At 52.8% G+C, this 14,012-nt stretch overlaps 1 protein-coding gene and 1 long non-coding RNA gene across 2 annotated transcripts in view; one reads left to right on the forward strand and one right to left on the reverse strand.

The window, feature by feature from the left end:
• PPARGC1B (PPARG coactivator 1 beta) overlaps positions 1 to 14,012 on the reverse strand; it is a 105,226-nt gene that overhangs the window by 61,892 nt on the left and 29,322 nt on the right.
• LOC122226391 lies at positions 902 to 10,330 on the forward strand. Its single transcript, XR_006205607.1, has 3 exons — positions 902 to 1,547; positions 3,856 to 3,996; positions 10,263 to 10,330. It is a non-coding gene; the product is annotated as an uncharacterized LOC122226391 (long non-coding RNA).

Raw genomic sequence — 14,012 nt, forward strand, 5'->3', positions numbered from 1 at the left:
GCCCTCCCCTGCAGGTCTGTGCCCTCACCCCACCAGCCTCCAATCAGGGCCCGTCCAGGCTCTTTCCAATGTTCTTTCTTGCCAGAGGTCTCAAAAGTCGATGCTGGCACAAGCCTTTCCTGACGGCCCCGTCTCCCATTATTTCCTCTTCTGCACCCCTCAGCAGCCGCTCGCTTGCCCCCATTCTGTCTCCTGATTTGCTTCCTCATTTCTGTGCCTCTAGAGAGCTCATGAATGCAGCAGCCTGTCCGTCTTTCCATCACTGTACCCTCCGTTTCTGGTATACAGCAGATGGTCGATAAAAACCTGAAGGCAGGAGTGTCGTGTGGTGCCCGAGGCGGTCCTGCCACACTCTGGGGGGGGAGGGCTACCAACATTTGACCTTGAGGGCAGAAGAGGCAGCCCCTCCCCCAGACGCAGGAGTGCCTGTTTCTGAGCGCTTATGAGGCACCAGAATTTGCTTTTGTCTAAAAGATGGGGAGACTCGAGGTCAGAGAGGCTTACTGATCCGCCCATGGTGGGTGGCCAAGGTGCAGCGGAGGTGGGACTCAAAACTCAGGACTCTCCCGCAGCTGCGCTCCGATTCAGAGCCTGGCTGTGATCAGATCATAATGGGGCTTCGGTGTCGTGAGGAGGAGCCTGAAACTATCTAGTAGTCAACAGAAATCTAGGGAAGACCCTTCTGAGGAGGGGCTGAGGAGGGCCCTTCAATCTGTGACATTCAAAAACCAGGTCTTGTTGGGACCTAGTCTAGGGCACCTGCTCCCTAAGACTGGTCTGCCAGAAAACTCACTGTCAAACACAAGACATCAGACACAGGTCATCTCTCCCCTGTGTGATGGTTCTAGAACCTTCTGGATAATTGCCTCCCATGGACTCCTAGAAAATGGTGGAGGGGAGGTTCTGAGATCACACAGTCCCACTTCCTTTTTTTCAAATAAGGAAACTGAGGCCATAAGCGCCAGATTTTGTCTGAGATTAGCCAGCCACAGCCAGACAGTTACAGATCCAGGATGTCTGGTCTCCTGTGTTGGCGGGAGAGCCTGGGCGGAAGGGGGTGGGAAGAGCTGGGACTTGCAGGGGAGGGGTAAGCTTCACTCTGTGAGGTCCCACAAAGCTAAGCCTGTAGCTCATTTATCCTAAGGAAGCCCCGGGACAGCCAGAGCCGCCCAAAGATGGTTCCAGGCGGCCTTGGAGGTAGTGAGGGCTCTGAGACTGGGCGTGTGCAAACACAGCCTGCGTGGTGGGGTGGCAGGGGGATGCAAGCACCAGATGGTGGGTGGTCTCCAGGAGATAGATAGCCTTGAAAATCCCCTTGACCCAGAGAGCCCGCAGCCCTGCTCAGAGCCTCCTTCCGCTGCCGTCGGGGTTCTCTCTGGCCACTGGAGGTCCAGGTGGAGTCGAGAAGCCTCACAAACCTCCTCACCTCCTGCCCAGTTGTAGGCTGGGGGTAAGAGAGAGACGAAATCTTCTTGCCAGGGACACAGGCCCCCTCACTGCCCTCGGTCCGGGGGAAGCCTCCCGCATGCCCTCCCCAAGAACACAAGGTATGTGCCGAGAACCAGCTGATGCTGGTCCGTACGCGTGAGCAGCCGGCCACTCTGCGTGTGTTGTCAGAAGAGAGCTTTCAATCCCTACTTCCAAGTGTTGCCTGCTTGGGAAGCTAGAGCTTGGGAGGGGGTGGGGCTGTACAGCCTCATGGGGAGAGAGGACCAAAGAAGGCAAAAAGTTGGGATGGAGGGGCGGGGGGTGGGGGGGGGGGCGCCACAGGCAGTTTCCTGAGGAGACCCAGGCTGTAAAAGGAGTGAAGAGGCCTCCGTGATCCATAAGGGACGAGGCAGCCACTTAACTCTTCCCTCCCAGCGTGGGAGGGTAGCGTGGGATGGCAGTGGAATTTCCCAACACATTCCTGGGCACAGAGCCCAGTGTGCCCCCTCCCACTCCTGGCTGTTAGCACAACTCAGGCCAGGCCTTACCACTGAGCATGGCCTGGCAATGGCCCAGGGGATGGGGGGCTTTGGGAGGTAAGTGGAAAGAGATGTGGGGTGGTGGGGGGGGCAAGCTCTGGAGACAGAGGGAGCAGCCTTGGATCCTGGCTGTGCCAACCTGGGCAGCCTTGGCACACATTTGGGGACTTCTCTCAGAAGACGAGTTTCCACATCTGTAAAGTGGGCAGAGTGTGTATGTGTGCGTGTGTGTTTGAGATGACTGGGAACATTTCTCCAAAGCCCTGGCACACAGCATAATGCTCGATAAACAGTAGCTGAGACCCAGCACACACAGCGACAATGACAGAAATGGACGCAGACGGAGTCCTAGCCCTGACCCTGCTGCTTAATTAAGCCCAGTCACACCACCTTTCTGAGCCGCAGGCCCCACACCCGCAAATGAGATTAACAGCCTCCCTCTTGCAAACAAAAAAGCGCAAGGCACAGGAAACGGTTGTTCCTGTGGTGGAAGGGCCGGGGCAGGGGGTGGGGTTAGGAGTCGGGGCCAGGAGCCAGTCAGGAGTACGAGGGTGCGTGCCCTCGAGTACACGCAGAGCACCTCACCCCATCTGCTGCTAGAGGGAAAGGGTTACCGGGCTATTTCTATCCTCGTCTGAGAACCACACAGTCTTGTTCAAACTTGTCCGAAGGCTTAGGGCTCGCAAGTGGCTGAGCATAGATACAAACGCAGGTCCAAAGGCTGAGGCCACAGTCCCTCTGGGTGGACCATTCCCCGGGCCACCTGGTGAACTCACCGCACCCTAGGAGGAAGCATCCACCTCGTGCATGATCTCCAGGCCCCCTGGTCTCGGGATGCCAACCGTGGGCAGTACCACTGCTACGGGGCATTTGCGAGCTCCAAGTTGGTACAATGATTTGGGTGCCTGAGATGCTAACTGTCCCGACTGCACGGGCAGTCCTACATGCGGTGAAAAGCTGTCCAGACTAAAAGGATTTTGGCACCCCTTTCAGGACACACTGAACATAGGCCAATTTTACAGTGCAGACGGGGCAACTAAGGCCCACAGAGAGGCAGGAATTTGGTCGCACAGTAAGGTCGCACAGTAAGGTATCAATGGGAAGGAAGCTATAGTCAACTCCTCTTGCTCCCAGCCTAGTGCCCCTTCATGACCTTTATCCCTATGCTCTGTTGTCTTTCCTATGACACCTGTCAGAGAAGTGTAGGAGTGGAAAAGAAAGCTCGTAACCAAGACGGAGGTAACGCGATGCGGTCATGCCTGGGCAGGGAAGAAAAGGAACGATGGAGAGCACGTGGTACAGTCAGCATGCTCTCAGTGCTCACCACTAGGGGGCAATGTTGGCCTCAGACAGCTTGGTTGTGTTGGAAGCCAGTTAAGGGGAGGTCAGGGAGGAGAAGGGAGGATTCTATCCATTAACTGATCTCTATCTCACTTGATTTACTTTCCTTACGGACCATCCAGCACCTAGCACCACAACTCCCTTCCGTGCCAACTGTGGAGAGAGGCACAGGGCAGGGGGAAAGGGGAAAGGGGAGAAGAGAGTCAAAAGACAGACGCGGAACCGAAAGCCAGAGACCCAGAGCCCTGAGTACTTCCTGGCTCCCATCCTAGGACACAGAGAGAAGTAGGTATCATTAGCTGAAGCCTTCAATACAAGACATGCCCAGCTGCAGACTCAGCATCCCTTTCTAGATCGCTCAGAAAATGTTGGTCTCGAGTGCCAGCTCCAATGGATTGGGAAGTCTGCCCGAAGCCCTGTTTTGGCAAAGGAATCTGTCCAGGTTCAGAGGACAGAGTATGGTGATTGATTAGTTCTGTCTGCCATGGGCGCTGTAAGGGGAGTTTCCGCTTGTGTGACATCTCAGACATGATTTTCTCCCTTCCAGGAAGCCTGTACATGCCTCACTATACTGTACCCTCCAAGCAACCCAGGCAGTGGGCAGCGCAAGAATGATGACCTCCTTCGAAGAGAAGGAACTGAAGGCCAAGGAAACCGTCTAAGGTTACAGAGAGTTGGCGGATGACAGGTTTGCTGCTATGTCCCTGCCCCTGCCCCTACCCCCACAGTTATGGCTATTGCAATAAAACCCCGAGGAGGGGTGAGAGTTCACCCACGTGAGGCTGTCCAGAGGCCTCCATGGCAGGGAGCTGCCCCTACACACCCTTACACACCCCTCACACACCCATCACTGTGCATGAACACGCCCACCAAATGAGGAAAGGGAGGCCAGTCCAGGTGAAGTTGTGTAACCAGCCCCATTGCTGGTGCCTACCCCACCGCGGCCAGCACAAGCCACAACTCGCCCTGCTCTCTGGCTGGGGGACATGTTGTTCAGTTGGGCCGTGGTCCCAAGTCTCACATGAGCTGAGGTGGAGGGACCACCACAAAAGGCCATGCTGGGCAGTGAGGAGCACTGGATGTACAGTCCAGAGTTTTGGACTGAGGTTTCAGCTCTGCCAATCACCCACTTTGGGGCCTCGGCCAAGTCTCCACTTCCCACGCTGGGCCTCAGTTTCCTTTCTGTTCAATGTGGATTCATGGCCTCCAAACGCCAGTCTGTGGGCTAGCTATGTCAGAGCTACCCACGCACGAGGACTCCAGAACCCATAGACCAATCCCAGTCCCGGACCAAGCGAAAACCTGGGATGGGGCCTGGTATCATCCATCCTGTGAACCAGTTCCCCAGAGGACTCTGGGGGTTCTATGGATAGAACCCAACCCCTGGGCACAAGGCCCTCAGCTCTCAAACCTGCCACCTCATCCCTTGAGCGGGTCCTGGAGGACTGTGGCCATTTTCTGAGCAAGCCAACGGGGCCTAGCTGCAAAGGACAGTATGGGGCTCAGTGCAGGGCAGAGGCAGAGGGGAGATCGGGCGAGGCTCAGACCCTGCCCAGCAGGCAGGTCACACCTGGGGCAGCCACTCAGTCATGCGTATCCCTGAACACCTGACTCCCTGAAAGGCCTGGGTTATATGCGATGCAGCCTGCATGCCCAATGAACCAATGTGAAAGCTGGGAGTCTGAGAGATCGTCCCAAGCCCCACTTTAATACTCAGCTGTGATCCCTGTGGTCAAGTAGTTCGTCATGGGACCAGACCCCGGCAGGACGACAGCAGCAGTGAATCTTTATTGAGCCCTTACTCCGTGCCACACCCACTGCTGAGTGCCTTACCTGTATCACCCCAGTTACACTTTGTAAGGATATAAAGCTATGTTATATTTTTAGCCCCATTTTGTGGGTGGGGAAATTGGGGCTCATTGCACACAGTTAGTTAGCGGCAACCCTCCTGTGCCCTCTCAACAGAGCGGGGCAGGGGGCTTCGCCAGGCTCCCTGCCTCACGGCTGCTACGAGGTACCAAGCCCTCGACTTCCTAATGGGGCTCAGATGTCGTTATCATCCTGGCCTCTCCACGAAGGGCATCAGGGCAGAGCTGAACTCAGGACAAAGGCCTCATTTGCTCTCCTAACTGGTGCTAAAATGGCCAAAACAGGGGCGCCTGGGTGGCTCAGTCGGTTGAGCGTCCGACTTCAGCTCAGGTCACGATCTCGCGGTCCGTGAGTTCGAGCCCCATGTCGGGCTCTGGGCTGATGGCTCAGAGCCTGGAGCCTGCCTCCGATTCTGTGTCTCCCTCTCTCTCTCTGCCCCTACCCCGTTCATGCTCTGTCTCTCTCTGTCTCAAAAATAAATAAATGTTAAAAAAAAAAAAAATTTAATTATAAAATGGCCAAAACAGGCAGGGCTCCGGCTGGGACCCTGAGGCACACCAGCAGATACCTCCTTTCTGAGGGACTGGCCATGCAGGCTGCCGTGGGGCCCCACGCAGGGCGGGGTGGGATCCTGGGGACAGAGCACGGACATCCTGGAGAAATACCAGGAATGTGCAGGAGGGCCTGGCACCCTGGGCCCTGACCACAGTCACCCAGTCCCAGAGAGTCACCATCGAGCCCAGGCAATCAGGTCTCCTGCAGAAGTTCACACTCACCTCCTCCCTGAAAGGCCGATCCCCGCTGCTCTACCTGCTTCCACCTTCGGTCTCCAGCGAGGCTAAAAGCCACCCTGCCTGGGCCACCTCAGGGGCCCTCCTGGCTTTTGAGTGCCCCCCCCCCTGCCCACCACATCTGCTAGCTTCGTAGCACTCTCTCAGTGTGCAGCCACGTACTGATTTGGATCCTTGATTAATGTCTGTCTTCCCCCAACCTCATCCCTTTCCACAAAGACGGGATGCTATTGTGTTCACTTGCCCACTGCTGGCAAATGCTGGGTACCCAATAAATGCTTGCTTAAGCAAGTAGAAAATCCAGTGGGGAGGCAACATGCAAAGTTGGGAGTAAGTGGTCCCAACAGCAACGCCCGGTGGAAGCCCAAATGGGCAGAGATCACTCAGGGTTGGGGAGAGAAAGTCAATCAGGGAGGTTTCCTGGAAGAGGAGTTAGGCTTTGAAGAGTGAGCAGGAGTTCAACAGTCATTCAAGAGAGTGGAACCTCACAGGGCTGGGGTGGGGGGTGGGGGCTTCCTTTCAAAGGGAGGGGACCAGGAGGGGTCAGGCTGGAGGAGAGCAGCCTGGCAGGGACAGTAGAAGCTGTCTCGCCCTATCCTGGCCCATGAGCCAGACAAGGAGCCACAGCCGGCTTCCCTCTGTGGGGGCGGGAGGCATCGGCTGAGAAAAACCAACTGCCAGGTTCAGTCATGAGCCACACTCCCCAAAACACCAGCCAGAGACACTGACAGGATGTTAGGGGGGCACTGGGGGCATCAGGCTTGGGGGGCATGGCTGTGCTTCCTCTGGGCTGTTTTGATTAATCAAAGGCAGGTAGGTCTCACCTGACTGCTGAAGCCCTCACCTTAGCAACCTCTGTCCCCCAACCCTGTCAAAGCCCGTGTGGCCGCCCCAAACACCAAGAAGTCACAGACTGAAAGCACCAGCCCAGCCGGCACTGGTAACCAAAAACAGCAAGCACCACAGCCCGGGAGAAAACACCATCCTCCAACAGCACCACAGCCGGCGCACAACGCCTTTCGCAGGGTCACAAGCACTGTGCCACCAATTCCCACCCTCCACCCCCGCCCCGTGCACCACCTCCACCGCTCAGTTCTAGAAAACACAACAAAGGTCACGGCAACACCATGCAGCCCCCACAGCCACGTCCGTGTTACCAAACGTCGCGACGTCATTAGCACAAACCCCAACAGCCAGCATGACACAGACCCGCCACACCCTAACCTACCATCCACGGGGTCCAACAATGTCTCTGCCAAACTCCCTCCTAGAACATCATCACCATCAGCCCAGCACGCTCACAGCAAAGGCCTTCACCACCAAAGCTGCTCTGACCCAACACCAAACGTTGCTCCTGGGTCTGCTTATCTAAAGGTCACGTGGTAGGTCAGAGCAGACCCTCGAAGGGCTCTCCACCCCCAATACAGCGTGGGGCTGTGGTACGCCCAACCTGCTTCTGGACTCCGCTGGTTCCTCTCACTGTATGATGTGCACCCTGACCACACTCCGCAGCCACAGATCAGAAGCCACGTGGGAGTCCGGCTGCCCGCCCAACTCTCCTCTTGGCCCTTCTGGGACCTACCGTCTCCCCTCCTCCCCACCCCGACCCCAATTCTCAGTCACATTCTCCAGATCAGTCACCCTGGCTGAACTCACAGGGAGTTGCTAGTAGACCAGAAGGGTGAGAGTTTTTCAAAGCTCCCAAGGGCTCTGACACTGAATGCCAACCCCCTGAGAATCCCTACAGTACAGCTGACACCAGCACTTGGGGGAAAGAAATGCCCCTGCAACCCTCTATGCCTTTGGGGCTCTATCTAGCCCTCACTGACCTTGGTGTGGCGAGGGGAGAGGCAACGTGAGGTCTGGCAGCGACAGCACCGGTCACCGGGAAAGAGACCTTAGGGGTGACCTCTAAGGTCCTGCTGCACAGACGTTCCCCAGGACCTGTTGCAAGGCCAAATCTCCTGCAAAAAAGCTGGCAGGACAATGCCTATGGCCCTGGGGTTTTAGGGCCACACTATTAGAATGGATTCATTTGCAGGGCACCTGGGGTGGCTCAGTTGGTTAAGTGTCCAACTTCCACTCAGGTCATGATCTCACAGCCCGTGAGTTCGGGCCCCACGTGGGGCCCTGTGCTGACAGCTCAGAGCCTGGAGCCTGCTTCGCATTCTGTGTCTCCCTCTCTCTCTGCCCCTCTGTGAGTCGCTCTCTCTCTCTCTCTCTCTCAAAAAAACAAATAAACATTTTTAAAAACGTAAAAAAAGAAAAAAGAATGGATTCATTTGCCAGGGCTGCCAGAACAAAAGACTGGGAGGTTTAAACAGCAGAAATGTATTTTCTCACAGTTCTGGGAGCTAGAAGTCCAAGACCAAAGACCAAAGTGCCAGCAGGGTTGGTTCTGGTGAGGATTCTCAGCTCATAGACAGTTGTCTTCTTGCCGTGTCTTCACGTGGCCTCTCCTCCGGGGTCTCACTTAACCTTACTTAACCTTACCTCATTAAGGGTCCTGTCCCCAGGTACAGTCACACTGGGGTTTAGGGCATCAATACAATAATGGGCAGGGTTTTGGGGCGGGGGGGTCGGGACGGAATTAAGTCCACAAGAGGGAGAAAGGCTCAGTATAGCACCCTCAGGTTAGGAATCTGGCAGGCCTGGGTTGGAAACCTTCACCTCTCTGAGTCTGTTTGCTGTCTGCAAATCTGGGATGATGCACCCAAATCACAAGATCGTTTGAGGATTAAAATGAAATGTAAAGCAGATGAAAGCCGGAGCCAGCTTGGAGAGGTATTCAGTGGCATCACAGTGGTGGCGTGAAATTGGCCACAGTAGGGAAATTTACATCACACAACCTGGCAAATCCTAAAATTCCGGGCTCCTCAGACGACCCCGCAGCCGGTTGTTACCCATTTACCAGCAAAACCCATGAGAAGTAAGGTAGGGTAAGGCTTTTTTTTTTTTTTTTTTTAACGTTTATTTATTTTTGAGACAGAGAGAGACAGAATATGAACGGGGGAGGGTCAGAGAAAGAGAGGGAGACACAGAATCCGAAACAGGCTCCAGGCCCTGAGCTGTCAGCACAGAGCCTGACGCAGGGCTTGAACTCACGGACCACGAGATCATGACCTGAGCCGAAGTCGGACGCTTAACCCACTGAGCCACCCAGGCGCCCCATGGGTAAGGCTTTTTAATTGGTGCCGCCAGGGGCGCCTGGTGGCTCAGTTGGTTGAACGTCTGACTTCGGCTCAGGTCGTGATCTCAGGGTTCGTGGGTTCGGGCCCCGTGTCGGGCTCTGTGCTGACAGCTCAGGGCCTGGAGCCTGCTTCGGATTCTGTGTCTCCCTCTCTCTCTGTCCCTTCCCCACTCGTGTTCTCCCTCTCTTGCTCTCTCTCCCTCGCTCTCTCAAAAATAAATAAACGTTAAAAATAATAATAATAATAATTGGTGCTACCAGATAGGCAAATAGAACAAGGAAAAAGAAATACAGTTTGCTATATCTTTCTACATAAAATTGGCAGAGGAAAAGAAAACACTTCTACTAAAATTTCTGTAGCACACAGTACAACATGATATGTGGTACCCATTACTCCATGCCTTCCCCACCCCCAAAATCTGACCTCACAGGTCTGAGACCACACTCAGCTAGATCCCGCCTCCGTGCCTTTGCCCACAACCCTGCCCCCTGAATAGCTCTTTAGACCTGGTCAATCAGGGCCCTCGCTCTGGGTTTTGCATCTTAGAGGGCATTGCTTTGGCCCTCCCCCAGACCCCAAATGCCTAAATGGCGCTGAGCCTGTTCCCAGACCCTGTGCAGACCTCCCCCTGCCGCCCCCACTCAGGTCCATCATCCACAGGACAACAGCACAGCACACACAGGGTACACGTACTCTACTCCTAGGCTCAAGGGGTGACTGAGCAGCTGTCGGCTGCAGGGAAAAAGGCAGAAGGAGCTTGGACACTCAGCTGGGGGCACCTGCGTGTGTGTGCATGAGACCCCACACTATGCAGGCTGGGAATTTCCATTTGTACTCTTGTCTTAGCCTCAATAAACCAGCCATTCCATTTCTTCGAGGTTCTAGAACATGCGATTTGGCAGTGGTGATGATTTTCCAAAGCCCAAGGTCCTCAACTCTTCCAGAGTGGCCCCCACCAACTTAAGCCATAGCCGGCCTTACCCTATAATAATTTTGGGTCATGTTTAATCACGTAAGTCCTTATGACTGCTCTGGTATTGCTCAAGGTATCTCATACCATTCCAATAAACCCTTGTATTTCCATAATATTTCCTGATTTTTAGCTTAACGCAACCCTTGGAGGAAAAAGAAGGTGCTACTATTCCCAGTTAACAGATGGAGAAACTGAGACTCAGAGATGGTAAGTTACTTGCTAAGGGCACAGAGCTACTGACTGCCTATGTCTCCTCCTAACTGAATGATCAACTTTTTTTTGAGGGCAGAGATAAGGTCATATTTCTCTGTACTTTGAGGGGTACTACTGGACAACAGAAATATGGCTCCTGGAAGGTAAAAAAATTCGGTGCGTTTTCACTTGAGTCATAAGAAAATTGAACAGAATCTGACGGCCAGAGTAGGCACCTCCAGGACCTCAGCATTTCTGCCTGTTAGGAATCCAGACTCTGCAAGAGAAAGGGGGTCCTGCAACCCAGAGGGAAGGAGGGGGGGTGCATCTGAGGGGCAGTGCTGAGCTAACACATGGCTGAGGGGGCTCCAGAGATCATGGAGTTCATCCCTACAGCAAGCGACGTCCCCCAAAGATGCCTACATCCTGATCCCCCAAATCCATGAATGTGTCACCTTACAAGGCAAAAGCGTTTTTACAGATAGGATTAAGCTAAGATCTTGAGATGGGAGATTATCCTGGATTATCCGGTGGGCCCAATGTAATCACAGGGTCTTTATAAGAGGGAGGCAGGAGGGTCAGAGCCACAGAAGTAGGAGCGATGATATAAGTAGAGGTTAGAGCAATGCGACCACAAGCCAAGGAGTGTGGGCAGCCTTTAGCAGCTCGAAAAGGCAAGGACATGGATTCTGTCCTAGAGCCTCCAGGAAGGAATATGGGCCAGCCAACAGCTAGATTTTAGCCCAGTGAGACCTGTTCTGGACTTCTGACCTCCAGAACTAAAAGACAATAAATTTGTATTGCTTTAAGCCATTATGTTAGTGTGAAATGGTTATAGCGGCAATAGAAAAGCTAATACAGCCCCCAATCAATGTGTAAGTAAAGAAACTAAAGCCCAAAGAAGAAGGAAGTGGCCAGGGGTCCCTCCACTGTGGGCAAAGACCCAAGGAGGGGAAAAGCAAATTCCTCCACCCTCGATGCGCTTCCTGTCCCAGGGAGAACCCACCTCTCCTGCTCTTTATCATTTAGCCACCTTGATTACCATTTGTAAGGGGGAAATGCAAGATGTTACATAGAAGAATATGGACAAATGCTAGAAAGTTCCAGGGAGAAGTTCAGCTCAACAAAAGGAACAGCTAAGCTGTCAGATGTCCAAACGCAATGGGATACCCCGCAGTGGGAATGAAATGTTCTGTCTCAGGAGGTGCACCGATAAGTGGGTACAGCATTTTCTGGGGATGCTGAGAGAAGCTTCCTTACTTCGGGAGGAATGTGAAACCAAAGGATCTCCATAAATTGATGATTTGAGAGGGTTCTAGATTTCTAGACTTTTTACATTGAAAACAAGGCTCTAGATTCCCTCTGAAGTTGTAAAACCTGACTCTCCCCTTCAATAAAGTCTTAGACCCCACACCATCTCTCCACACATCCTCAGTTTTCTGGTGTCCCATGAGCTCAGAGAGAAAAGCAGGAAGAAGGAAAAGCAGGGCTTCCCTTGGGAGCCCTGAATAAACTATCATTTCTAAACAATTATTTTATTATCAGGGAATCTTTCCAGCTGGCCTCACCCAGACACATCTCCTGAAGCAGGGGAAAAGGCTGGAGGTACAGGATTGCATCTGCGGGCTTTTGAAGCTCTCTGCACAAACACCCCCTCAGGTCCCAGCCCCGCTTCCATGAACTTTACACCCCAGCCCACACCCTTCCCTGCCAGCCAAGCCAGCGTGGGAAATGGGCAGAGGCGTCCAACTGTACAGAAAGAAGCCTGTTGTTTCCTAGCGTGGGGCAGACTTCCTCCCCTGGCCCAGGAGGATATCCTCGCCGGGGCCCAGGGAGTTGCTAGGACAGCCCTCTGCCCGCTCAATGCAGGGACCGGTCCTCATCTCCACACCAGTCATGCCAGGCCTGCACCGTCAGCCAAATGGACTTGGAAAGAAACACAGTGGTTTTGTTTCCTCCTTACGCTCCAGCCACCTCCCTGCTGATGGTGGGTAGGTTCACACTCATGTTCTCAAAGTGCAAGCAGAAAACCTGCTTCTCTCTCAGAGCCACTCAGAGAACATCCACCTTCCCAAAGAGAGAGGCCAGCCACCTGATTTGGGGGGAGGGAGCAAGGGGAGGAACAGATAATTCCATCATCTTATACTTGCCTTCAGTGGGATCCAGTGAAATGATGGGTGCTCTGTAATCAGGACTATAGGGTGTAAACTCGGGTTCTGGGGTGACATACTGTTTCTTTAGGTCAGCTGCAGGCAGAAACCAAGAACGTAACCCACTAACCTCTCTAGGGTCCAGGAACAGAGCAGATATTTGGCCTGGCCTTGGTTGAGAGACGGTAAGAAGGCTAAGATCACACACAGGCTTCGAAATCAGACTGCCTGGTTCAAATTCCTCTGATACATGGGCTGGCTATGTACTGTCATCAAGCAAGTGACTCAGTTACTTGTGAGCCTCAGTTTCCCCCCTTTGAAATATGGTACTACTAATATTGATCTTGCTATGCAGAATGGACTAGGAAGGATAGTAGTCCTTTGCTATGCAAAGTATGCAAAGTGCTAATTAAGTTGCCTGGCCTATTGGGGCGCCTGGGTGGCTCAGTTAATTAAGTATCTGACTTCAGCTCAGGACATCGTCTCACGGTTTGTGGGATCGAGCCCTGCATAGGGCTCTGTGCTGACAGCGTAGAGCCTAGAGCCTGCTTCAGATTCTGTGTCTCCCTCTCTCTCTGCCCCTCCTCTGCTCACACCTTGTCTCTGTCTCTCAAAAATAAATAAATGTTAAAAAAGAAAAAGCTACAAAAAATAAAAATAAAAATAAATTGCCTGGCCTATTAAGACAGAGCTTAATGAAAAATAAATTGCCTGGCCTATTAAGACAGAGCTTAATGAGTGGTACCTTTAAGCATATAGATCAGTGGATCATTACATCTCTGCCAGGTCTATTATTCTGTAGTTAACCTGGTAAAGACACCTCAGTCCATCCTTCTTGATTACCCTGTAACCATATGGATTTAGATTTTCCAGCTGGTCTCCTTCTTTCAGCCAAGCCCTTTCAAGCCAAAACCAAAATATGGTAGTAATAATAATAATAATTGTAATAAATACTTTATTAAACTAAAAAAACCCCTGAACCTGCAATTTGGATAAGCGGCCACTAGGTGGCAGAACTCTGAATGGCAAGGTCTATTATAAAGTCCAAACTTTGCCTAAAGATTCAGAGGTAAAGTTCTGCTCATGTAGCACAGGCTAGTAATCATGAAATTTCTTCATGCATTCATTAAAAAATATCTTTATTAAAATAAGAGCCTTAAATAAATTCAGCAATTTATTGGCAGGTCCTGCCAGGTGCTTAATCTCATTTAATCCTAAAAAACAATCCTGCAGAAGCTGACATATTACGGCCACTTTTGGAAATCAGGAACTAAAGGCTCAGAGAGTCTCAGTGACCTGCCCAAGGCCACACAGCCTATTATGTCTTAAAGGAAGGATTTCAGGTAAGAATGAGCACCTCTCCCCTTTCTGCCCTGAGGGTTCGCCCTCAACTCTGGGTGGCTCCAGTCCCACATGGCCCCGGGCAGGCAGCTCTGGTCTTCATTTTACCATTTACGAGACAAGATGCCAGTGGACTATCTCAGTGCCTTCCAGAAGGGAAGTGACACAGGCCAGGCTGATTTGACGCCTCCAGTGTG

Source organism: Panthera leo, chromosome A1 (assembly GCF_018350215.1).
Source record: "Panthera leo isolate Ple1 chromosome A1, P.leo_Ple1_pat1.1, whole genome shotgun sequence".
Lineage (NCBI taxonomy): Eukaryota > Metazoa > Chordata > Mammalia > Carnivora > Felidae > Panthera > Panthera leo.